The sequence below is a fragment of the Sus scrofa genome, chromosome 9, assembly GCF_054392235.1.
Source record: "Sus scrofa isolate SSC_HxYL_T2T_F1_AM1 chromosome 9, Sscrofa_HxYL_maternal_Yorkshire_Landrace_v2.0, whole genome shotgun sequence".
Lineage (NCBI taxonomy): Eukaryota > Metazoa > Chordata > Mammalia > Artiodactyla > Suidae > Sus > Sus scrofa.
In genome coordinates, this window is record NC_139391.1 from 79,188,005 (window position 1) to 79,214,200 (window position 26,196).

The following is a 26,196-nucleotide window of genomic DNA, read 5'->3' on the forward strand; positions in this document are numbered from 1 at the left end:
CTTCCCCATACATCCATATGTGAAGGTTTTTTTCCCATCATTTCCTCTTTTGATTGCAAATATTTCAATAGACCAAAGTATATGCCCTGGGTCCAAATCATGTCCAGAAGTCCCCTGGTGCTAGACCTTCTTGATATGTGCCCAATTATATTAGCTGAGGAAAAACTGATCACTCTCAGAGGTAAGTCATTGTATAAATATTTTACCCGCTATACATCTTATCAGTTACACTGAGTTGTTACCCAAACATTGTATGAGTTCTTTTAGCATAGACTTAGAGTAAGTAGTGTTACCTATCATGAGTAGTTATACTCTGTGACAACTTCACTAGAGAATTCTCTTTCCATCTAGAATAGCAGGGCCAAAGTATGGCTAACAATAATTTTCATAAATACAGACTTCAATTAGCAGAACAAGAATTTAATATCCACTGAAACATAATATTTTCCTCTCTAAAATTACCCTTGTCTCTACCAAACATAGCTCTAATTTCTGGTGATATCACGCAGAAGGAAAAGAAAAATGTTTCATTTCTACCCACAGGTTTAGTTTACCCAGTTGTTGTCAAAACAATAACTAACTTGAGGGAAAGGCTTCCCTCTACCTGGAAAACACACATAAAAACCGGTAATACTCCAGACAAAAGCCATAAAAATCATAACCATATTCACCAGTTCACTCAGTAACCAATCATCTTGTTAACTTTTTATGAAGCCATCGGGTTTTCCATTAGGATCCTTTAATTTGTATACAGCTCAGTAGTGAGATCTTTAATTTATCAGAGCCCTGGACTTATCTTTCCTGTTAATCTTCTTGAAGATGAAGCACTCCTGCAAAAGCCTCAGAGTGCTTACAACAATAACTATCTCTAATGATAACACTTTAAAAGTCATGGCTAAACACCTGATTACAATGCAATCAATAAAGAAATGATTACAATGTAATCAATAAAGAAACTTGATTACAATAACTAGAATTGTGACTGAGTATAATCTTAACTCTTAAAAACCTTAACAACTGGCAAAAATCAGGAAACAAATAATTGAGAACATCAGCAGATCATATCTGCTAGTCCTGATTGGGAAACTTATACTTTGGTCTTCCTCTGCTAAGAAGGCAAAGGTGAGTAAACTTAGACCCATCCAGTAGTTAATGTTCCAATATTTTATTCTGTTTGAAATGACCCACATTATAAAATAATTCTCTTCATTTAAATTAATTTAGTTTCAAGTCATGAAAATCCAGCAAAGCTACTTTTTTTTTTCCTTTCCATGACTGTGCCCATGGCATATGTCATTTCTGGGCCAGGGATTGAACTCACATAGCTTCAGAGATAATGCCAGACCCTTAACCCCCTGCAACACAACAGGAACTCCAAGAGAGACTATTTTAGATAGACTTTTCCAAAACATAATTATTCCTAAACGGTTTTAAAAGGCCTTCTTTTATTCCCTTCACTCTAAGAGATCAGGTAGGATTAAAGTTCCACAGAGTCCAGGTAGATCATTTACATCTTTTTTTTTTTTTTTTGTCTTTTGTCTTTTTGTCTGTTGTTGTTGTTGTTGCTGTTGTTGCTATTTCTTGGGCCGCTCCCGCGGCATATGGAGGTTCCCAGGCTAGGGGTCCAATCGGAGCTGTAGCCACCGGCCTACGCCAGAGCCCAGCAACGCGGGATCCAAGCCGCGTCTGCGACCTACACCACAGCTCACGGCAACGCCGATCGTTAACCCACTGAGCAAGGGCAGGGACCGAACCCGCAACCTCATGGTTCCTAGTCGGATTCGTTAACCACTGCGCCACGAAGGGAACTCCATCATTTACATCTTAAAAGTACAAGAACAGAAATACCAATTCCTTCTAGAAACCTTACTTCTTCTGATGGCATATGAAAAAATCAGTTTTAGAATGTCAAAAATATCTACCTTGACTACTTTCAGGGATTTTTTTTTTTTTAAGTTTCTAAACAGTTCAGTTTAAAGAAAAAACAAGAATAGATAACAATACACATCTTTCACTGACATTCACATGCCTCAATTTTATAGGAATATGAACCAACTTTCAAGTTAACCATAACCTGTGCTGTTAGCTCAGCATCTGTGGCCTTTCTGAATCTAAAAAGCAACTGAATGGGAGTTCCCCTTGTGGCTCATTGGGTTATGAACCCAACTAGTATCCATGAGGGTGCAAGTTCCATCCCTGGTCTCACTCAGTGGGCTAAGGATCCAGAGTTTCAGGGAGCTGTGGTGTAGGCTGCAGATGTTTGGATCCCACGTTGCTGTGGCATAGGCAGCTGCAGACCAAGTAGACTCCTAGCCTGGAAATTCCATATGCTGAAGGCGTGACCCTGAAAAGACAAAAGAAATAAAAAGTAACTGGCAGCCCACAGCTGCAGCCACTACTCCTTTCTTCTCACCGTAATAGCAACCACAACGGCCTTATTGGTGTCTATGAATTCTCTGTACACTCTTGGTGGCCCCCCTTTGTCAAGAACAGTCACCGCAGGAGCACACATGCTAGTGAGTGGCCACCCTGGGATTTCTGTGCAATTCTCAGTCTTCAAGTGCTAGTGGATGTCTCCTACAACCTTCCACTCCCATCCTTATTTCCTGACATCTCAGCTTTCACGCAAAGTTTCTGGTCTCCTGGCTGTTCCACCAGTTGTTGGGCTGCACCCCCCGCCCCAGGCCTTCAAGGTGTGGACTTGCCCAGCCTCGGAACCAAAGAGCCCAGAATTAGCAACATGATTTAATGGACAAGGGATCTTACCTGTCTGAAGCAAGGTCCTGGAGCGACACTCCATTCTTTGCGGCAGAGAGCAGGCAGAACAGGGCAGCAGTCTTCTCTCCAGGGGGTGGGGAGAGGTTACCAGTTAAAAGGAGAATTGACTACAGGTTGGCTCATCAGTTACCAGGGAAACCATCAGAGGAGAATACCCTCACCTCCCTTTTGATTAGCTATCATCCAGATATGATACAAGCATTAGCTGGGGCCTGGGGCAAGTATGTAGGAAGATCAATTTAGTGCGTAGGTGTAGGTGAAGCAGGCACTGGTCTAAAAGGGGATGTACAAAGAGCAAGAGAACACCCACCTTGAGTGGCCTGATCATAAAGCAATTGCAACATTTTAAAATTTATTTTTATTTATTTTTTCATTTTTTGCTTTTTATAGCCATACCCACAGCATATGGAAGTTCCTAGGCTAGGGGTCTAATCAGACCTACAAGCCCCCAGCCTACACCAAAGCTGCAGCAATGCAGAATCTGAGCCGTGTCTGACAACCTACACCACAGCTCACAGCAATACCAGATCCTTAACCCACTGAGCAAGGCCAGGGATGTAACCCATGTACTTATGGATCCTAGTTAGGTTCATTACCACTGAGACACGCTGGGAACCCCCTCAACATTTTTTAAATGATAATTTACCACTGATATAAAACTTATGAAGGTCCAGAGACAATTAGAATTATATATATGTATATATTAGAAAAATGTCCTTTTTATTGAGAATTATTATAAAATTGTGCACAACTTTTTTTTCACTATTATTACTTTTCACTAAGAAAATTTTCTAGGAGTTTCCATCGTGGCTCAGTGGTTAATGAATCTGACTAGGAATCATGAGGTTGCGGGTTCAATCCCTGACCTTGCTCAGTGGGTTAAGGATCCGGCGTTGCCGTGAGCTGTGGTGTAGGTTGCAGATGTGGCTCAGATCCCACGTTGCTGTGGCTGTGGTGTAGGCCAGTGACTACAGCTCTGATTAGACCCCTAGCCTGGGAATCTCCACACGCACAGGAGCGGCCCTAGAAAAGGCAAAAAGACAAAAAAAAAAAAAAAAAGGCGAATTTCGATAAGATAGCCCAGTATTTTCTTTTTCTTTCCTTTTTTTTTTTTTTTTTTTTTTTTTTGCTTTTTAGGGCTGCATTTAAGGCACATGGAAGTTTCCAGACTAGGGGTTGAATCTAAGTTACAGCTGTGGGCACTGCCACAGCAATGCAGGATCTGAGCCATGTCTGCAACCTCCACTATAGCTCATGACAATGCTGGATGACCTACTGAGCAAGGCCAGGGATAGAACCCCCATCCTCAAGGATACTAGCTGGATTGTTTCCACTGTGACACAATGGGAACTCCCTCTAATCTTTTTTACATATGAACACACCAAGTTTTTTTAAATAATTTTGTCCATTTTTGTATGGTGTACAAAAAGTAAATTTAATAATGTATATATTTTATATTGCATGTCAACAAATATTGCAATATATTCATTTAAAATAATAATTTTGATATCTAAAAAATTTTAAATTTTGATATGTAACAATTTTAAAAACACATAAATTTAGACTCCTTCACATTCATTGAGAAAACAAAGGTACTTAATTTCCGTGAATTAATTATGTAACACAAGACCTACTATGTCAAAAATATACTTAAAATGAAATATGCTTTATTTGGGGACTGAATATATGTTTAAAAGTATATTAATGTGAAACTGTTATACATCAAAAAGAGCAAAAACATTTTTCATGACTTTGCGATTCTAACAGATTCCTCAAAAATTCAACTGATTTGTTTAAAAAAAATTTTTTTTTTGGTCTTTTGCCATTTGTTGGGCCGCTCCTGTGGCATATGGAGGTTCCCAGGCTAGGGGTCTAATCGGAGCTGTGACACCAGCCTATGCCAGAGCCACAGCAACGCGAGATCCGAGCCGCGTCTGCGACCTACACCACAGCTCACGGCAACGCCGGATCCTTAACCCACTGAGCAAGGTCAGGGATCGAACCCGCAACCTCATGGTTCCTAGTCAGATTCGTTAACCACTGTGCCACGACGGGAATTCCTAAAAAATTTTTTTTTCATTGACAAGGCAAAAGCAGTGTTTTCAGGCTATTTCTGAAGATCTTCCTAAAATAAAATAATTGTTTTAAGGGTACAATAATTATTTCACAACACGTGGCTTACACATTATTTCTCATTTTAACATAAGTTTTTGAAGCCCTTCTCTTGAAGAACTATTTAAGAATATTATAGCTCTGGGATCTGGTAAAGAATAGTTTTGTATTATAACTACCAAGGAAACAAATTGTATGCTTTGTAGTATGACTAAATTGATGAGACTGATTTATTAAAGTGACCAACAATATCAAAACTGAAGAGAGTAAACTTATCCACTAGGGTATAAAAGAGATATTTTTCACAAGAATTTAATATTTTTCTTTGGATAAGATTATATCATGGACAACGAAAGCATTAACAAATCTCTTGAGCCTGTCTTTTTTTTTTTTTTTTTTTTTTTTTGTCTTTTTGCTATTTCTTTGGGCCGCTCCCACGGCATATGGAGGTTCCCAGGTTAGGGGCTGAATTGGAGCTGTAGCCACTCGCCTACACCAGAGGCACAGCAACGCGGGATCCGAGCCTCGTCTGCAACCTACACCACAGCTCACGGCAACGCCGGATCGTTAACCCACTGAGCAAGGGCAGGGACCGAACCCGCAACCTCATGGTTCCTAGTCGGATTCGCTAACCACTGCGCCAGGACGGGAACTCCGAGCCTGTCTATTTTGCACATTGTACAATCGCAGAAAATCTTATATCAATAACATTTAATCTGTATAAAATTTTTCTCTTTTCTTTCTTTTATTTGAAGTCTGCACTTGTGGCATATGGAAGTTTCTAGGTCCCCAGGCTAGGGATGGAATTGGAGCTGCAGCTGCCAGCCTACACCACAGCCATAGCAATGACAGATCTGAGCCAAGTCTGTCTGTGACCTACACCACAGCTTGAGGCAATGCCGGATCCTTTAACCTACCTAATGAGGCCAGGGATTGAACTTGCATCCTCATCCTCATTGAGGTCGACATCCTCAACCTACTGAGCTACAGTGGGAACTCCCAAAATTATCTTTTCATTTGATAATTTTTCTTAAGGATTCCTATGATAATGATGAACTGGTTCAGGAGTATAAAGTGTATTGAAATAACTGAAAATATTTCTGCCATCTCTCAGAAGATAAATATATGTCATTGTGATATTCCAAGGGCTCTTTGAGAAATCTCACAGATAATTCTAATTTTGAAAGACATCTGGGAGTTCCTGTTGTGTCTCAGCAGTAATGAATATTATCCACGAGGACTGAGGTTTGATCCCTGGCCTTTCTCAGTGGTTTAAGGATCCGGCGTTGCCGTGAGCTATGGGGTAGGTTGCAGATGTGGCTTGTATCTGGCATTACTGTGGCATACGCCAGCAGCTACAGCTCCAATTCAACCCTTAGCCTGGGAATTCCAATATGCAGCAGGTGCGGCCCTAAAAAGCCAAAAACAAACAAACAAACAAAAAAACCCAAAACATCTAATGCTCACTTTTTTCTTAATGATTTTTATTTTTTCTCTTATAGTTGATTTACGGTGTTCTGTCAATTTCTACTATACAGCAAAGTAACCTGGTCTGACGCACACACACACATATTCTTTTTCTCACATTATCCTCCATCATGTTCCATCATTAACTGACTAAATATAGTTCTCTGTGCTATACAGTAGGATCTCATTGCTTATCCACTCTAAATGCAATAGTTTGCATCTGTTAACCCCAGAATCCCAGTACATCCCCCTCCCTGCCCCTCCCAATTGCAACCACAAGTCTATTTTACATGAGTTTCCCTTCTGTAGAAAGATTCATTTGTGCTATGTATTAGATTCCAGATATGTTTCTGCTGTGATGCAGTGAGTTAAGAACTTGACTGTGGCGGCTGGGATCACTGGGGAGGCTTAGTTCAATTCCTGTCCAGCACAGTGGGTAAAGATCTGTCGTTGCTATGGCCTGCAGCTCAGATTCGATTCCTAGCCCAGGAACTTCCATGTGCCATGGGTGTGGCCATTGAAAAAAAAAATGAGATTCCAGATATAAGTGATATCATATGGTATTTGTCTTTCTCTTTCTGACTTACTTCATTTAGTATGAGGGTATCTAGTTCCACCCATGTTGCTGCAGATGGCATTATTTTATTCTTTTTTATGGCTGAGTAGTATTCCATTGTGTATATATACACCATATCTTCTTAATCCATTCATCTGTCGGTGGACATTTAGGTTGTTTCCATATCTTAGCTATTGTGAAAAGTGCTGCAATAAACATATGGGTGCGTGTATATTTTTCAAGGAAAGTTTTGTCCAGATATATGCCCAAGAGTGGGATTTCTGGGTCATATGGTAATTCTATATTTAGTTTTCTGAGATACCTCCATACTGTTTTCCACAGTGGTTGTACCAATTTACATTTCCACCAACAGTGTAAGAGGGTTCCCTTTTCTCCACACCCTCTCCAGCATTTGTTATTCGCTGACTTATTAATGATGGCCATTCTGACTGGTGGGAGGTGGGATCTCATTGTAGTTTTGATTTGCATTTCTCTAATAATTAGTGATGCTGAGCATTTTTTCATGTGCTTGTTGGCCATCTGTGTATCTTTGGAGAAATGTCTATTCTGGTCTTTCACCCATTCTTCAGTTAGGTTGTTGGGTTTTTTTTTTTTTGCTGTTGAGTTGTATAAGTTCTTCATATATTTTAGACATTAAGTCCTTGTCATTTCCATCATTTGAAACTATTTTCTCCCATTCTGTAGCTTGTCTTTTTGCTTATGGTTTCCTTTGCTGTGCAAAAGCTAATGCTCATTTTGGCAGCATATAAACTAAACTTAGAATGATATAGACAAGATTAGCATGGTCCCTGTACAAGTATGATGTGCAAATTTATAAAATGTTCCATATTTTTTTTCCAGCAAATGATGCTGGGAAAGCTAAACATTCACATACAAAAGAGTGAAGGTGAACTCTTACTTTATACCATATACAAAAAGATTAACTTAAAGTGAATCAAAGACCTAAACATAAGCACTAATGCTAAAAACAAACAAAAAACTTAAAAGAAAACATAGTTCGCGAGTGTGGTTGTGGGAATGATTTCTCAGATATGACCCAAAAGAACAGGCAAACAAAGAAAAAAATTGATAAACTGGACTAAATCAAAATTTAAAATATTTGCATATCAAAGAACACTATCAAGAGAGTGGAAAAGAAACCTATGGAATGGGAGAAAATATTTGCAAATCATATATCTAACTAGGGGCTAACATTCAGAATATATAAAGAACTATTCAACAAATAAATAAACAAGTAGATTTAAACGTGGACAAAGGAATCAAACAGACAATTCTCCAAAGAAGATATATAAATGGCCAATAAGCACATAAAAAATGTTCAAATCACTATTAGAGAAATGCATATTAATACCACAAAGACATATCATTTCACAAGTGTTAGGATTGCTATTATCAAAAAAAGGAAACAAAATAAATGTTGAAAATGATGTGGAGAAACTAGAACTGTTAGCATTGCTGGTGTGTCTATAAAATTGTGCAGCCACTATGGAAACTGGTATAACTGTTTCTAGAAAAAAATTAAACATAGAATTACCATATGAGGAGTTCCCATTGTAGTGCAGTGGAAAAGAATCCGACTAGTATCCATGAGGATGTGGGTTCAATCCCTGGTCTCCTCCATGGGTCAGGGATCCGGCATTGCCATGACCTGTGGTGGTAGTGGTCACAAACACAATTTGGATCCCGTGTTGCTCTGGCATAGGCTGGCAGCTGTAGCTCTGATTCAGCCCCTAACCTGGGAATTTCCATATGCCACGGAAATGCCTAAAAAGCGAAAAAGAATCACCATATGATCCAGCAATTCCACTTCTGGGTATATACCCTAAAGACTTGAAAGCAGGATCTGTTTTTTTGGAAAGTAGGATCTCAAAGAGACATTTATACATCCATGTTCATAGCAGCATTAATCACAAGAACCAAAAGGTGAGAGTAATCTAAGTGTCCGCTTAAGGATGAATGAATAAACAAAATGTAATATATACATACAATGAAATCTTAAAAAGGAAAAAAATTCTGACACATGCCACAACATGGATGAAACTTGAATAGATTCCAAATGAGATAAACCAGTCACAATAGGACAACTACTATATGATTCCACTTACATAAGCTACTTCCAGCAGTCAGATCCATAGAGACAGAAAGTAGCATGGTGGTTGCCAGGGACTAGAGGGGAGGAGAAATGGAAGATATTGTTTAACAGGCATGGAGTTTCAATTGGGAAAAAAGTTTTGGCAATGGATGGTGGTGATGGTGGCACAATAATGTGAGGTAAATTTTTGTACTTGATGCTATAGAACTGTACACTTAAAAATGGTAAAGATGGTAAATTTTGTTACATGTATTTTACCACAATTTAAAAAATGAAAAAGACATCCTAAAAACTTTTTTTTTTAATTTTAGTATCTAATCTCGAAGAAGCAAAATAAGAATTATCAGAAAAGAGAGAAGTTCCCGTCGTGGCGCAGTGGTTAACGAATCCGACTAGGAACCATGAGGTTGTGGGTTCGGGCCCTGCCCTTGCTCAGTGGGTTAACGATCCGGCGTTGCCGTGAGCTGTGGTGTAGGTTGCAGACGCGGCTCGGATCCCGAGTTGCTGTGGCTCTGGCGTAGGCCGGTGGCTACAGCTCTGATTCAACCCCTAGCTTGGGAACCTCCATATGCCGCTTGAGTGGCCCAAGAAATAGCAACAACAACAACAACAAAAAAAAAAAAAAAAAAGAAAGAAAAGAGAAAACCACATTTTACAGTAAAAATAGAAGGCGGCTACAAAATGACAAGGGACTTTAGCTATTCTGGAGAACTTTTTTTTAGTAATCAAGAACATAATAAAATCAGCACGAATTATCGGAACTTATTCTGGTGATATACAAAACTGCTAAACTTACAGATTACACAGAAAGGTAAAGCATACCCTTTATTGTCCTTGTTAAAAGCAGACTAAAGATTTCAATATCAATTTCTATTTCACAGGGAGAAAGTGAAATTCCAGTATTTCATTAATTTAGTCTTTAGCAGTGAGAGGTATTAACATATCTTTATAAAAAAACCCATCAAAATTAAGCAAAACTGTGACAAAATTTTTAAATATTTTGTCTATTTTCTTTCAGACTCTCCTAGATTATGGTGAATAAAATTCTCTTTCCTCAAATCTTCTACAATGTATTATATACACTCAAGTTTCATCCTTCACTGCATTCTTTAATATTCTGGAACAAACTGAACTTTACTCTAGAACAAATTTATTCTGTTTTTCCTCAAAAAAATATGCCAGGCTATCTCTCCTGGTTGTCAAAGGCTGTATTGCTCTTTCCCATTTTGTATGAGTTCATTTTAAAAAATTTTTCTGATATTTGTTACATGACTCATAGTATGTAACAATATATGACTCATATATTCTCTATTTGGAGAATGTTCCATGTTCATTTGAAGATCACTGTATATATCTCTTTATACTGGGTAATAGTTCCTTGCTTTGATGTCCCCATTATATGATATTAATCTACCACCCCAAATTTATTTTGTTTAGTGTTTATATAGCATATCATTTTAATCATTTTAACCTATTATTGCAGAGAGAGTATCGAATTGCAAAGGAGCATGAGGAAATTTGAGGGTTGAAGGATACACTCAGTATCTTGACTGGCAGTGAAATTATAAGAGTTATATATCTGTTATAACTCATCAAATTGTATACTTGAGTGCAGATTTTGGCACAAAAATAACACATCGAGGAGTTCCCATCGTGGCTCAGTGGTGAACGAATCTGACTAGGAACCAGGAGGTTGGGGGTTCGGTCCCTGGCCTTGCCCAATGGGTTAAGAATCCGGCATTGCCATGAGCTGTGGTACAGGTTGCAGACGCGGCTCAGATCCCGCGTTGCTGTGGCTCCGGTATAGGCCGGTGGTGGCTACAGCTCCGATTCGACCCCTAGCCTGGGAACCTCCATATGCCGCGGGAGCGGCCCTAGAAAAGGCAAAAAGACAAACAAACAAACAAACAAAAAACCACATCGATAAGGATGATTAAAGATAGAATAATCAAAAAATATCTAGAAACTCTTCAAGTATTTGGAATATTAATATGCTTCTAAATAAACCAGGGCTCAAAGAAGAAATCACAATGGAAATCTAAAAAACCTTGTGTTAGATAATAATGAAAAGATTTTGTATCAAAATATGCAGAATGCAGCTAAAGCAATGTTTCGAGCGGAATCTATAGTTCTGTGTGTTTACATTAGACATGAAGAAACATTTAACAACATTAATCTACATTTCTACCTTAGAAACTTAAAAATTAAAGTTAAATCCAAAGTCAAAAGAAATAAAAAATGAAAACTCAGAGCAGAACTCACTGAAATTGAAAATGGTCAATAATGGAGAAAATTAATGAAACAAAAAATTTTTTCTTTAAAATTGTTAATGCAATTGGTAAATCCCTAGGTAGGAGACATGCTGTTTCTTTTCTTCTATGACATAAACTCATCAAAGAATTTCAGTGTTCTAGACAATATTATTTCTTTCCCTGAATATTACCATGATGTCTATGGAAATCAGTCTTAGCAAATTTAGTGTTAGCATACAATTTAGGTAAGAGTTTGAAGAATGCTGTTGATTATACAGTGAGGTTAGGGTAAGTTCGTTCTCAGTACCCATGCAAAGACATCAAATTACAAACAAACATATCATGTTCACAATTTATGAAAAATAATCCAAAATTTTGAAATAAAGCCACGAGAATACAGTATATCTTTTCAAAGTCATACTGGATCATTATTTAATGAAAACCTCTGAAGATTATTTCTAAGAAAATTAAACTGGCACTTCTACCCAGGTTTTACCATTTTTTTCACTATTTGATTAGAGCCCAAACAATCTAAAATCCATGTTATCTTGTAGATTTCTGTGTGATAGAAGCATTTACTCCCAGCATTGTGTTGGGATTTGGGGGGTGGGGGTGGGAGCAGTGTTTTTTACTGTGAAGTAACAAGTTTTGTATCTAACCTAGTAATCTTATTCTAATTTTACTGTACTCAAGTGCCTATAAATAGTTCCTCAAAATGTTTTTTAATTAGCTTTACCATCTTACTTGCTAGGGTTAGGAGATATTTCTCTATTGGTCTCTCAACTTCTGTGTGTCCTAGGAGCAGAGGTACTAACTGCCTTTGTTCTGAATTATCTTTTCAAGAATGTTTGTATAACAAACACCCTTGGAAGATACAGTGTTTGCTTTCAAAGAAAAGTGCAGGTTTATTTAGAGCCATGGGAGAAAGACAGATCTACCTCCTAGGCAGGATGAGGGTCAGGCATGCTTAGTGTGTACTACCTAAGTTCAGAGTTTCTTTCCCAGAATGCAACCCACTGCATGCGCAGGAGTCACCTGGCCTTTTCCTATCACTGTGTAGAATTGTGGTTAGAAGAACTGGCACAAATATGCTTATGTTTCTGCTGCTTGCAGTGCTGTAAGTAATAACTTCTTTTGGCCTCTAACCCAGGCATCTTGTGTCTTCTGCTAGCATCCATGAATCCATGGCAGGCAACTTTTTCGCTTGCATCTAAGGTAAAATCTCAGACCCTTCACAGTTCTTGATATGTTCTTCATTATTTGAAAAATCGGGAAAAATACTTGAGCTGTGTTCAGTCCGTATTTGTATTTTAATTATTTGAAAACTGTACTTAAACATATTGACAGATCATCCACTGGGACATCTGAGTGGACTTTCATGCTGGATTCAATAGAACAGCATTGTCCAAGAAATGAACTTAAAGGATTGTTAAGCCTAGGCATATCTTTCTTCCACCCCTGCAGTGATTTCCACTCACTGTAGAAATTTACTTTGCTGACTCACTCTTTCACTCAGTTGTTTTCTTTTTTGTTTTTTGTTTTTTTCCCCTTTTCTTTCTTTTTCCCTCCTTGTTTTTGTTTTCTTCCTTGGCTCTTGGTCAAGAGTGTTAGTTGGTCTATGTTTTGTCTACCTGCATGTTTGGGCTAAGCTGCTTTTTACAGCCAAGTGCAGGGACAAATGTTCTAGCAGATCATCTTGACTGCATATTCAGTTGAGCATCTGATGTGGACTTGAATTTGACTCATGCGTGGCTGATAAATGTTTCCTGATTGATTGCAACAATTTCTGATAATCTCTTTGAATTGCCTCTCTGCAAGAATGATAAAGATCTGTTCTTTGTCAGGTTGAGACAACAAAGAATCTGGCTCATATCAATTAAAATATTTTTGTGTACACTGGAAAGGAAAAAGAACTGTGGAGTTTTTGTATTCTGTGTTTACTTTTACCCATGGCTGAGGCTGTAGAACTAATGGTGCAAATTCTTTTAGTGACTTTTCATGATTGAGGAAAGTCTTTAGCTCCTTTAGGGTGATTTCAAAATATTTTCCTATTTCAGAAGGGTATTAGTAAATTAGACTGTAAAGTCTTACAGAAGAAAAAAGCTCTGTTCTGATTGGTTTAAACAAGTTATTACATAAATATAATATTCCAAGAGTTTTTAGAAATTAAACTAAATTTTAATATTTTACATGTTAGTCTTTAAAAAATCAATTTCTAAAGAAACTTAGTTCAGAAGCATTTTCATATGAGGGTCCAAATATTCATTATCAAGGTGAAATCTGGACAAATTGGACTGGATTCATTTTTGGTTTAAACCAGGGTTTCTTCACTGTGGCACTGTTGACATTTTAGGCCACATAAGAATTTAAAATTAAACTCTTTGAAAAGACATCTCTCATTACATTTTCATTTAAACACACTTTATTATATTTTAATCCTAAAAAAAAAAAAAAAAAAAACTTGCGGAAACAAAAATAACTTAGCGGATCCATGGAACTGATGTTGGAAATCTTAATTATTTCAATCATGCAAAATTAAACTCACCTTGTACTAGCTAAAATATTCTACTAAACATTTTTATATGTTGATAAAACTAGAAGATAATGTGTTGATTTTAAGCTACAATTACATTACTGTAATTCATCCAAACAATTGTCTATTTAAGAATATATTCCTGATTTTTCATATATAAGTAAATCTCTATAATAATATCAATTTTTAAAACTCTAGAATTTTGCCAAAAGTTCTCAGTGTTGAGTTTTTCTTTCTAGGTGGAAACCACATCTATTACTTCAAACCACATCTATTACTTCGAACCACATCTATTACTTTGAACCACATCTATTACTTCAAACCACAGTTAACTTTTCTACTGAGTTTCACACTTGGCAAGGAAAAACATGCAAAAGAAAAGCAAACAATATAAAATTTCCTCTGTCCCTTTTTTATTTTGGAAACTTTTAACTTTATATCTGCACTAGGTATTCTAGAATTTACACATTATGACAGAGCAATGTTCATGAACAAATTAATTTCCAAATTTCCAAAGGGAAGAGAAAGAAGAAACAAGAGGAAACTAGCTTAAAACAGATATAAAAGTATCAATAAAAGGCTTATTATCTAACCTCTGCAAGGAAGGGAGAGGGATCAAATGAAAGAAACCCTATTTTCACAGAGATCACATAAGAGAACAAAGCATTACCATTATTTTAAACAATAACTAGGGTCTTTAACCATTTCATCAAAACTTATGATTAAAAAGCTGTTTAGTAATCAGAAAAGTAGGAAAACCTGAGGGGATAGATCTCTTATGTTAAAAAGTAGCCTCAGAGTTCCCATTGTGGTGCAATAGAAATGAATCCAACTAGTAACCATGAGGTTGCAGGTTCCATCCCTGACCTCACTCAGTGGGTTAAGGATCTGGAGGATCTGGAGTTGCTGTGAGCTGTGGTGTAGGTCGCAGATGCAGTTCAGATCTGGCATTGCTGTGGCTATGGTGTAGGCTGGCAGCTGTAGCTCTGATTAGACCCCTAGCCTGGGAACGTCCATACGCCATGGGTACAGCCCTAAAAAGCAAACAAAACAAAACAAACCAAAAAAAAGTAACCTCTTTTACATGTAGCTGTTCAGTTTTCCTTAAACCACATAGAGACTATGTTTTCTCTATTGTATATTCTTGTCTCCTTTTTCATAGATTAATTGACCATATTGCATGGGTTTATTTCTGGAATCTTTATTCTGCACTACAGATCTATTTGTCTATTTTTGTGCCAGTGTCATGCTGTTTCATTTACTGTTGCCTTGTAGTATAGTTTGACATCAGGGAGATTGATACCACTGGCACTGTTCTTTTTCCTCAATTTTGCTTTAGTTATTCGAGGTCTTTTGTGGTTGCAAACAAATTTTAGTATTATTTATTCTAGTTCTGTGAAAAATGTCATGGATATTGTGATATTTCACTTATATGTGGGATCTAAAAAATAAAACAAATGAATGAAACAGATTCACAAATACTGAAAACAAACTTGTATTTACCAGAGGGAGAAGGGTTGGTGAGAGGCAAGTTAGGAGATAAAAACTAGTAGGTATAAAATAAATATGATACAAGAATGTAATTAAATAAGATACAGGATGTGCATGGGGAATATAGGCAATATTTTTAATAACTTTAAATTGACTATAAATTATAAAATCTTAAATCACTATGTTGTACACCTGAAACTAATATAATATTGAATATCAATTATACCTCAATTTTATTTTCTTTTTAGGGCTGCACCTGTGGCATATGGAGGTTCCCAGGCTAGGGGTCCAATCAGAGCTACAGTTGCCGGCCTGCACCACAGCCACAGCAATGCAGGATCCAAGCCATGTCTGTGACCTACACCACACGTCATGGCAATGTCAGATCCTTAACCCAATGAGTGAGGCCAGGGATAAAACCCACAACCTCATGGTAACTAGTTGGATTTGTTTCTGCTGTGCCACAATGGGAACTCCTATACCTCTATTTTTTTTTTTTTTTAAAGTAACCACTTGTTTGAATACACAAGTCAGAGTATCCGCTTCCAAGGTTTTCTGCCCATTTGCATGTTGTTTACTTCAGAAATTCCCTGAAATGGCCACAGTAATTCTAAATACTCCTTGATTAAATGTCTACTTAGATCTCCTGCCCATTTTTTAATTGGGTTGTCTGGGGTTTTTTTACATTAAGCTGTATGAGCTGTTTCTATATTTTGGAATTTATTCCCTTATTGGTCACATCATTATCAAATATCTTCTCCCATTCTATTGGTTGGTTTTTTTTTATTTTGTTTATGGTTTCCTTCATTATTCAAAAGAGTTTAAGTTTAATTAGGTCCCACATGTTTATTTTTGCTTTTGTTTCCATTGCTCTAGGAGACAGACAGAAAAATATGTCACTGAGATGTATGTCAAAGAGTATTCTGCTTATGTATCCCTCTAGAAGTTTGTTTTGTTTTGTTTTGTTTTGTTTTAGTATTTGGTCTTACTTTTAGTCCATTTTGAGTTTATTTTTGTGTTGGATGTTAGAGAATGTTCTAATTTCATTCTTTTACATGTAGCTATCCAGTTTTCCCAGCACCACTTATTGAAGAACTATCTTTTCTCCATTGTATATTCTTGCCTACTTTGTCATAGGTTGACTATAAGTGTGTGGGTTTGTTTCTGAGCTATTCTGTTCTATTGATCTAGGTCTCTGTTTTTGTTCCAGTACCATTCTGTTTTGATTACTGTAGCTTTGTAGTACAGTCTGAAGTCAGGGAGTCTGATTCCTCCAGGTGTTTTTCTTTCTCAAAATTTCTTTGGCTATTTTGGGGCTCATGTGTCCATACAAATTTTGAAAATTTGTATTGTAGTTCTGTGAAAAAATGCCTTTGATAATTTGATAGGGGTTGCATTCAATCTGTAGATTGCTATGGGTAGTATGGTCATTTTGATAATATTAATTCTTTCAACCCAAGAATGTGGTGTATCTTTCTAGATGGCCAATAGGCACATGAAAAGATGTCCAACATTGCTGATTATTAGAGAAATTAAAATCAAAACTACAATAAGGTATCACCTCACGCCAGCCAGAATAGCCATCATCAAAAAGTCTACAAATAATAAATGATGGAGAGGGGGGTAGAGAAAAAGGAACCCTCCTACACTGTTGGTGGGAATGCAGTTTCGTACAGAAACTATGGAGAATAGTATGGAGATTCCCTAAAAAACTAAAAATAGAGTTACAATAAGATGCACCAATCCCACTCCTGGTTATGTATCTAGAGAAAACTACAATTTGAAAAGACACATGCACTACAATGTTCATAGCAGCTCTACTCAAAATAAAGACATGGAAGCAACGTAAATGTTCATCAACAGATGAATGGATAAAGAAGATGTAGAATATGTGTATTGTGTGTTATAGATAGATACATACATACATACATACATACATACATACATAGATACACAGATATTGATGTAGATACATATATAGATGTAGATATATACATATATATGTTTTATGTGTATACACACACACACATTAGAATACTACTTAGCCATAAAAAGAATGAAATAATGCCATTTGCAGCAACATGGATGGATATAGAGATTATCATACCAGGTGAAATAAATCATAGAAAGACAAATATCATATGATATTACTTATATGTGGAATCTAAAAAGATGAAACAAATGAACCTCTTTACAAAACAGAAATAGACTCACAGACATAAAAAATAAAATTATGGTTACCAAAAAGGAAAGGTGGGGAGAGGATAAATTAGGAGTTTGGGATTAACATATACACACAACTATATGTAAAGAGGATAGACAACAAGGACCTACCTGTATAGCACAGGGAACTATACTCAATTATCTTGTAATAACCTTAATGAAAAAGAACCTGGAAAAGAATATATATATATATATATATATATATATATATTATATTTATATATATCACTATATATAATAACATATATTATTACTCAGTATTATATATATTTATACATATGGGTTCACTTAGGTAAACTCCTAAGACTAACACAACATTGAAAATCAACTATACTTCAATTAGGAGTTCCCATCGTGGAGCAGCAGAAACAAATCTGACTAGGAACCTTGAGGTTGTAGGTTTAATCCCTGGCCTTGCTCAGAGGGTTAAGAATCCAATATTGCTGTGAGCTGTGGTGTAGACCAGCAGCTGTAGCTATGAATAGACCCCTAGCCTGGGAACCTCCTTATGTGGCCCTAAAAAAACATAACAAAACAGAACAAAATAAAATAAAATACATTATACTTCAATTTTTAAAAAAAAGGAAAGTAAAAAAAAAGTACTCCTTGGTGAAATAAGCCAATTAAAGAAATATGCATGTGAATGAAAGCATGAAGACAGCACAAGTGTGGGCCACAGTGTCAAAGATGACCTCATGAGAACCACAGCACTTGGTGAGAATCTGTCCAATCAGCAAGTCTTTCTGGCTTGAGACTTCCAGCTCCAAGCAAAAGAAATGAAATTAAGTGATTATCAAAGGAACCAAAGCCAGATACAGGAACCTTATTAGGTTCAGAGAGGTGGCCCAAGGCAAAATTGGTCCTACAAGAATGAAGGTCTAATGAGACTTTTTGAACTTGTCAGCCCTCAGAGAAGAACTGAGAGACAAACTACTGAACCTATGCTAATCATTTCCCCTGACTTTTCTCTTATGACCTCACAACAAAAAGTGACAGGAAAAGAAAAAGAACCCAAATATTATGTTATGAATAACAAGCTAGGTTTACCTTCAAATGTATTTTCAAGTCTGATCAAATAGACAAAGGATTGCTAAAAGGAGTCCTTATTTCAGGACATAAGAGAAACTCTGTTTTAAAATGCTTCACATGTATGTTTTGGACCTGAATGCAAGTGCAGTACCTACCTGACCACCCTGCAGTGGGAGAGTCCCTGAACAAGAGGTTAAAGAAACCTCAAGAGTCCACGTGGTTTCAGAGCTGAGGGCCTTGGGCTGTGTCAGCCAGTAGGTCTTGGTCAGGTCTTGTGTTTCCAGGGTCATCAATGCCACTTCCTCCAAAGACCAGCAAAAAAATCAATTGATCAAGCAAAGCAAAGTTTATTAGAATGACAGTCATAAAGGGGGGTGACGCCATGAAAGTCTTTATAGTATATCAGGAGGGAGATTTCAAGAAATAATATTTGTAGGGTTGAAGGAGCTGGACTGGCAAGGTTCAGAGCAAACCATTCATGGCAGGTTATTATTATGAGTATTTTGACACAATAATTTGGGATTGGTGGACATGGTAAGGTGTTCTGATGAATAAACTGTTGAAGGATAAGGAAGCTATTTACCCAAGACAGCTATCTATTGTCTTAATAGAAGAGTTATTTATCCAAATGAGCAAAGTCTCTACCTGGACAAAATTAGTTTGCAGAAATTCCTTTAATAGCAAAATTTACTGATTTACGGTCTTATCTCACTTGGCCAGAGTTCTCCAGAACAAACATTTGTGTCCTGACAGCAGAGGTGGTCTCAGTTCTTAGAACATTTCTGTTCTGTAACCTCTACTATAGCTTTGCTCAGTGACATACCTGGAAAGTATTATTGCTTTCCGATGCTGTCCCAAATAAAAACCTGTAACTATCTTGCAAAGGAAAAATTTTCTTCTGCTTCCTCAGAATATACCCTTTCTTTAGAATGGTATTAACCTTTCATTGGTCTGGTAATGTTTCTGTTTCCATTTTCTTACAAATGGAGTACTTGTTGTTAAAAGAATTCAAATAAGTTTTCCCAGGGTTTGCATCTCAGGATTTTTTCCAGCTTCCTCGGCACACTTGTCTATCCTTCCCTAACCTGCTCTCGTTCACAGGGAGAAAAAAATTCATCAAATTTCTAAGGCTAGAAATTTCTTCTGACTTTAATATTTTGTAGCTATTTCCATAAAAATCTAGGTTGAGAAAAATTAACAGTTTGATCTTGGGATCCTTATGTAAAGCAAACAATTTAGACATTTTTATTTAAACGTGATTGATAAGGAGTTCCTGTCGTGGCTCAGTGGTTAAAGAATCCGACTAGGAACCAAGAGGTTGCTGGTTCGGTCCCTGGCCTTTCTCAGTGGGTTAAGGATCCGGCGTGGCTGTGAGCTGTGGTGTGGGTCACAGATGCCCCTCGGATCCTGCGTTGCTGTGGCTCTGGTGTAGGCCGATGGCCACAGCTCTGATTTGACCCCTAGCCTGAGAACCTCCATATGCTGTGGGAGCAGCCCTCAAAAGGCAAAAAGACCAAAAAAAAAAAAAAAAAAAGATTGATTAAAGATAAGATGATAGAATCACTTTGTCACTTTGTAATATGAACTGTTTCATTGTTTTGGACTAGAGCAAAAATGTCTTTGTCCATCATAATGCAGTGAAGCAGTTTGAATGGGAGTCTGAAATACATATTTTACTGTTGCATCTATTAAAATAGAGAATTAAAACCTAAAATTGACTAAGTATTAGAAATATTTCTATAACCCATACAAATGAACTTCTTAATTTGACTAGCCAGATTAAGAGACAGACATAGGCAATGTAGATACATAAAGAAAATGATTTGTGTGTCCAAGTGTCAACAGAAAGCTTGCTTTTATTTATTTATTTATTTATTTATTTATTTATTTATTTATTTATTTATTTATTTATATTTTGGGCTGCACTCATGGCATGCAGATTTAGCCAGCCCAGGGATCAAACCTATGCCACAGGAGCAACCCAAGCTGCTGCAGTGACAACACTAGATGTTCAACCTGCTGTGCCACAGGAGAACTCATATAGAAAGCTTTTATTTATTTATTTATTTTTTTTGTCTTTTTGTCTTTTTGTTGTTGTTGTTGTTGTTGCTATCTCTTGGGCCGCTTCCGCGGCATATGGAGGTTTCCAGGCTAGGGGTTGAATCGGAGCTGTAGCCACCGGCCTACGCCAGAGCCACAGCAACGCAGCATCCGAGCCGAGTCTGCAACCTACACCACAGCTCACGGCAACGCCGGATCGTTAACCCACTGAGGAAGGGCAGGGACCGAACCCTCGACCTCATGGTTCCTAGTCGGATTCGTTAACCATTGCGCCACGATGGGAACTCCAGAAAGCTTTTAAAAGTCAAGTGTGCAAAGACCAAAAAAGCCATGAGGATACCTGGAGTTTAATTAGGTATCTTCTAACATGTATCACAGTTATAGTCCTTAATAATAGAAAGAACATGAAAAGGATGCAAGAAGTGGTCAAGTCCAAAGGTTTTTGAAGATAGACAGAAAGCTATTTCAATATCTTAGGAGACAAAGTGGTGAAAATCCAAATGAGATGATGAAGCTAATGGCAACAATCTTAATGGGGACTGCACACTCCTTTTAGAAGACAAATGCAGACATTTCCTAATTAATGACCGTAAACTGTTCCTGACAATAAGCACTTACACACTAAAGTGTTAAGAGAAGCCAATTATTTTAAACAGGGACACTTTTAATATGTTAACTATCAACTCATTGCTTCCAAGCAATTTCTTAAAATACTGAAAACCGTTGCATATGAGTAACAGGCTCTAACATTAGGATGTAAAATTATTATAACTAAATGTACTGTGTGCAGTAATCCTGAGACCTTTCTACACTATGGACATCATAAGAATCACAATAAAAGAGTTTGTATTGATGTTATGATTGCTTGTCAAGGCTTCTACACTGATTCTGTCATTCTGAATATTGTATTTGGTTTACAACTCAAGAATTTTCTCTCATCATTTTGATAAAAATATTGCACTGAGCTTTGGGGATATAAATATACATTTGTTCCCATATAAACACCAGCCTAAAATATTGTTTTGAGAGATAAATATGTTTTATGAAGTTAGAGATATTAAAAGCCTAGATGCATCCTAGTGGGAAAATCTTAGCTGAGGAGAGAATCAGCAGCTTATGCCTGTATTAGAAAATTTTGTAACTTATTTGCAGCTTCAATTCATGGACACGAACTATGTGAAAATTTTCTCCGTCCCCTTTTAAAAGGTAGAGTGATTTTAACTAAGCCTTAGAGACCCCTCACTGAGGTCGTTAAGAATCATGCTAGAATTTTGCCTTAGAAAGGAAAGAAATTCAGACACACTTCAATTAGGATGAACTTTGAAGCATTAGGCTCAGTGAGATAAGCTAGGCACAAAAAGACAAACACTGTATAACGCTATTTATATGAGGTATCTTGTGTGGTCAAATTCATGGAAAGAAAATGTAGAAGGGTGGTTGCCAAGGTCTGTGGGGAAGGGAAAAACAAGAATGATTTTTTTCCCCCTAAGTCAATAGACTTTTTATTGTATCTTAAAACATCACAAGGGAGTCCAAAGAATTATCTGGCATCTTGATGTTTCTGTAGCCATACAACACAGATCTTACTCATCAGCCTGCTGAACTGTTCCTTTCTCAGAAATAGAGATATGATCCAAAAATTTTCAGATATCCTTGTTCTTAACTTTTGTGGCTTGCTGAATCAAAGCAGCTGAATTTTATACAAGTTCAAGGCTGTTTCCTTCAAGAATCAGCTCATCTTTCTGCGTTTGAGATACTGAACAAGCAACCACCAGCCTCATCTGAACCATACAGATGTATTTTTCACCCCCAAAATTTTGGATTTCAACAAGAGAACCATTCTCCTGAATAATGACGTTGATGGGGAAGAGAGCATACACAGACCTCATCTTGGAACAGAAGCCCAGTGTTACCCCTTGATCATGTTCTGTACATGACTACAGATAGTGTGGAACTACTGAACTACAGCCAGTAGTTCCTTTCTAGTTCCCCACCATTTGTCAACCTGGAGCCTCTTCTTTTTCTTTCCAAGGAGACTGAGTTCTACATTGATGTGGTTCTAGTGCCTCTTCAGAGTGCCTCTGGGGCCCTTCACGATAAATGTGTGTCCCATGGAATGTCGACAGTCTGATTGCTGAGAATGGTCTTCATTCTCGCAGTAGATGCAGCAAAGAAGGCTTTTTTTTTTTTTTTAATGGATATGGAGTTTTAACTTTTTCCAGATGAAAAGTTCTGGAGATTGGTTGCACAACAATGTGAATATACTTAACACTACTGAAATGTACACTTACCAATGGTAAGGATGGTAAATATTATGTGATACATTTTTACAACAATAAAAAAGAACAAAGAGGGAAAAAAGAATCATTCTAGAAGATCACATTACTCAGAAGACATTTCTAAACATTTTTGGTATTACTAAGTGTCTCTTTAGTGATAAAGCATCTTTTCACTCACGAAGAATTAGGAGTATATATAAAAATCTTAGAACATATAATCCATAGTGTTAATGTTTTGCATTAAAGAGTCTTGCATATTCACCACTGTATTTTCTTATAATATTTGTCTTAATTATTTGTAATTCCATTTTCAAAAGTGTACTTGGATAGTTGATTTAGGTTGGTGATATTCAATTCTTACTAAATTTATGTACATTCTTAAAAATGTCAGATAATTTGAGGTATTTATAAGTTTAACTTATGAGATTAACAAGAGTTTTAGTAGGCAGAAAGACTTATTAAAAAGTTATTAACTTATTAAATAACTTTTAATAAGTTATTAACTTATTAAATAACTTTTAATAAGTTATTGTTAACTTATTAAATAACTTTTAGTAAGTTATTGTTAACTTATTAAATAACCTTTAGTAAGTTAGTATTAACTTATTAAAAGTTAGATAATTGTTTTGCTGAAAAGAAAATTGAACATGTTAATGCAAAAAGTTAAATGTGAAAGGAAACTGAATAAACTGAGATTTTAAAGGAATTTAATAAGGTTCTAAAATCTCCCTTAAAAGCAACTATGAAAATTTGCTAGACTCCTAAAAAGAATTCAAATACTATAAGGTACATTAAAAGCTTAATAAAAAATAAAGTAAATAAAATATTCATTTTAAAAGTAACCTAAGTAAACCTCTAAGTGGTCATTTTTCACATAAAAGCTGTCCTTGAGGGCATAAAAAAAAAAAAAAAAAAAACACCTCACTTTCACACAAGCAATACTATGGCATGTAAAGAACAGAATGAAAGCTGGGTTGCAGCAAGTTAATGAATAGTTGTTAACTGCCACTGACAGTGTGAGCAATTTGGATATCGTATAGAATAGAAAGACAACTAAATTCAATGATTGCAGAGAACCAAGGCTAAAAATGTAGATGCAGAGAATTTGTTTCCTATTTAAATTATACATAACCCTTCTCGATAATTTTTAACCTCAGAGCCTTTACTCAGTTCTTTATTCATTAATTGCCTCACCAGCAGGCAATTTGAGTTCTAGGGTCGGCCTGACCCTGTGGGGCCATGACTACCAGGAGCCTTGATAATGAGCAGCTTAATTCTGTCTTCCTCTCCGGTACAGAGTAACTTATAATTCTGCTCAGGTGCAAAAGCAGTTTGAAACTGTCTCTGTCTCTGGTTCTCAAAGATTTTCTCACAATCAAAAATAGATTTTCTTTTCTTTTTAAGTAATCTGAAAAGCACCCCACTCAGTAACATGTACATTTAATAATTTGGGGGGAAGGTAATAAGGATGACCTAGTATGATATCATTTTAACGAGCCAGTCTCTCTCTAAGGAAGCTCTGGGCTTTGATGAGTCTGAGGCACATTTTCAAATGATTCAGAATCACTTATCGATCACACTTGGTGTGTAGATGAAGGTGTTAGTATTATTGACAATTTAAAAGAATAACAAAAGAAAAAGCCTTGGACTTCAAAGAGTTTCTAACAGTCTTTTTAGAATATGGAACAGTTATGGGCAGACAAGCCCAGGGCACCATGCTGCAGCCATATGTGCCTTCAGGGCCCTGAGTCACACAGCAGGATAAGAGGAAAGGAAACGAGGACTAGAGGCAGGTTATAAAAATGAAATTGCCTCCAAAGAAATCCTCAGACCAGTGGTCCAGTGGAACATGTCGAGCAGGGACTAGAGAAACCCATCCAAAATTACAGCTCTTGCTAACCACAGGACTTGGCCCAACTACCAGTTCAATGAAGATGTTTCCAATTAAAAAAAAAAAAAATCATTCAACGGGGACTTGCTGTTTAGCACAGAGAACTCTACCCAATATTCTGTGATAACCTGTGTGGGAAAAGAAGCTGAAAGAGAATAAACGTGTGTACATCTATAACTGAATCACCTTGTTGTACAGCAGAAAATATAACATTGCAAATCGTCTATACTTTGATAAAACTTTAAAAAATGGAAAAAAAAATCACTACCCTCACGGTGAGCCTGAAAATACATAATGACAATGCCAGAACATAAATCACCATACAACTTGGCCCCACAACTTCTGCAGCCATCAGCCCTGAATGATTAGGACTGGGTCAATGACTGCCAGTTTCTTCTCATTTTTGGCCCCAGCTTCTAGCTCAGGACCAACCAGAGAAAGCCATATAAAGGTCCCAAATCAATCATGCATGGTGACCTACTTCTAGTTAGCCACTTCTAGCTGCTACCCCCCTTTTCCGCTATCAAACTTCCTTGACTGTCTTGGAGTTTCTGCTAAAAGCAAGTGACTGGGCCTGACTGCCCCACTGTAGCAAGCTCTGAATATACCACTTTATAAAATTATAATTTGTGTGGTACTCATTAATTTCCACAGTTCTGCTAGAGGCCCTACATAGACACTCTCTTCTCTGCCTATTGCCACAGACCCCAGTATTTGACCAGATGCAGGACCCACCAAGGGAGAGCCAGGTGTCTTGCTGCTCAAGGCCTGTGGAGCCAGCACCAGTGTGGTGATGCAGCACTGAGTTCCTCAGCTATTTATCCTCAGTTTATTAGGCAAACTTTTACTAGTTTCTATTTGTTTGGCATTCTTGGTAGAATCTGTTTATTCTTTTCCATATTTTGTGTGTGTGTGTGTGTGTGTGTGTGCATTCTGTTTTGTGTTATGCTGTCTGAAAGTGTTGTTTGTACAAGACAGGGAATCCCAGATTAAAACACAGGCATAGGTCCAATAAGTCTATTCCACATTTCCTCACCAATTTGCTTTTCTTACTAGACAGGCATTCATTTGGATGAATTCTGCTGAGAGTCACCAAAAACCTGATGAATTTTTCCTTCCATCTTGACTTTTTTATCTTGAGAGTTTGGCTTTGATCCAGAGACTGTTCACTCTGGTTTTCTGGCTGTGGGGTGAAGAGTTGGGGCAGGGTGTAAATGAAAAGATTATTGGGTCTGCATTTGGAAGTAGCCAGCCAACCTTCAGGTTAGGGGTTCAAAATATGAGGTGCATGAGAATCTCATTACTGATGACCATTGCCCAGCTCTGACGGTGTCAGCTAAGCCAAAGTCCTCCTTCTACGTATATACCCTCATTACAATCCTTGTTTTTGAGCCTCTCCTCTAAATGGCAT

General features: G+C 37.1%; 1 non-coding gene and 1 pseudogene across 1 annotated transcript; one reads left to right on the plus strand and one right to left on the minus strand.

Moving 5' to 3' along the window:
* Nucleotides 1-7,660: 7,660 nt before the first annotated feature.
* LOC146400006 (U6 spliceosomal RNA) lies at nucleotides 7,661-7,767 on the plus strand. The gene has a single exon (XR_014816999.1). It is a non-coding gene; the product is annotated as a U6 spliceosomal RNA (small nuclear RNA).
* Nucleotides 7,768-22,198: 14,431 nt separating this feature from the next.
* LOC100522026 (large ribosomal subunit protein uL6 pseudogene) lies at nucleotides 22,199-22,791 on the minus strand (annotated as a pseudogene).
* Nucleotides 22,792-26,196: the final 3,405 nt, after the last annotated feature.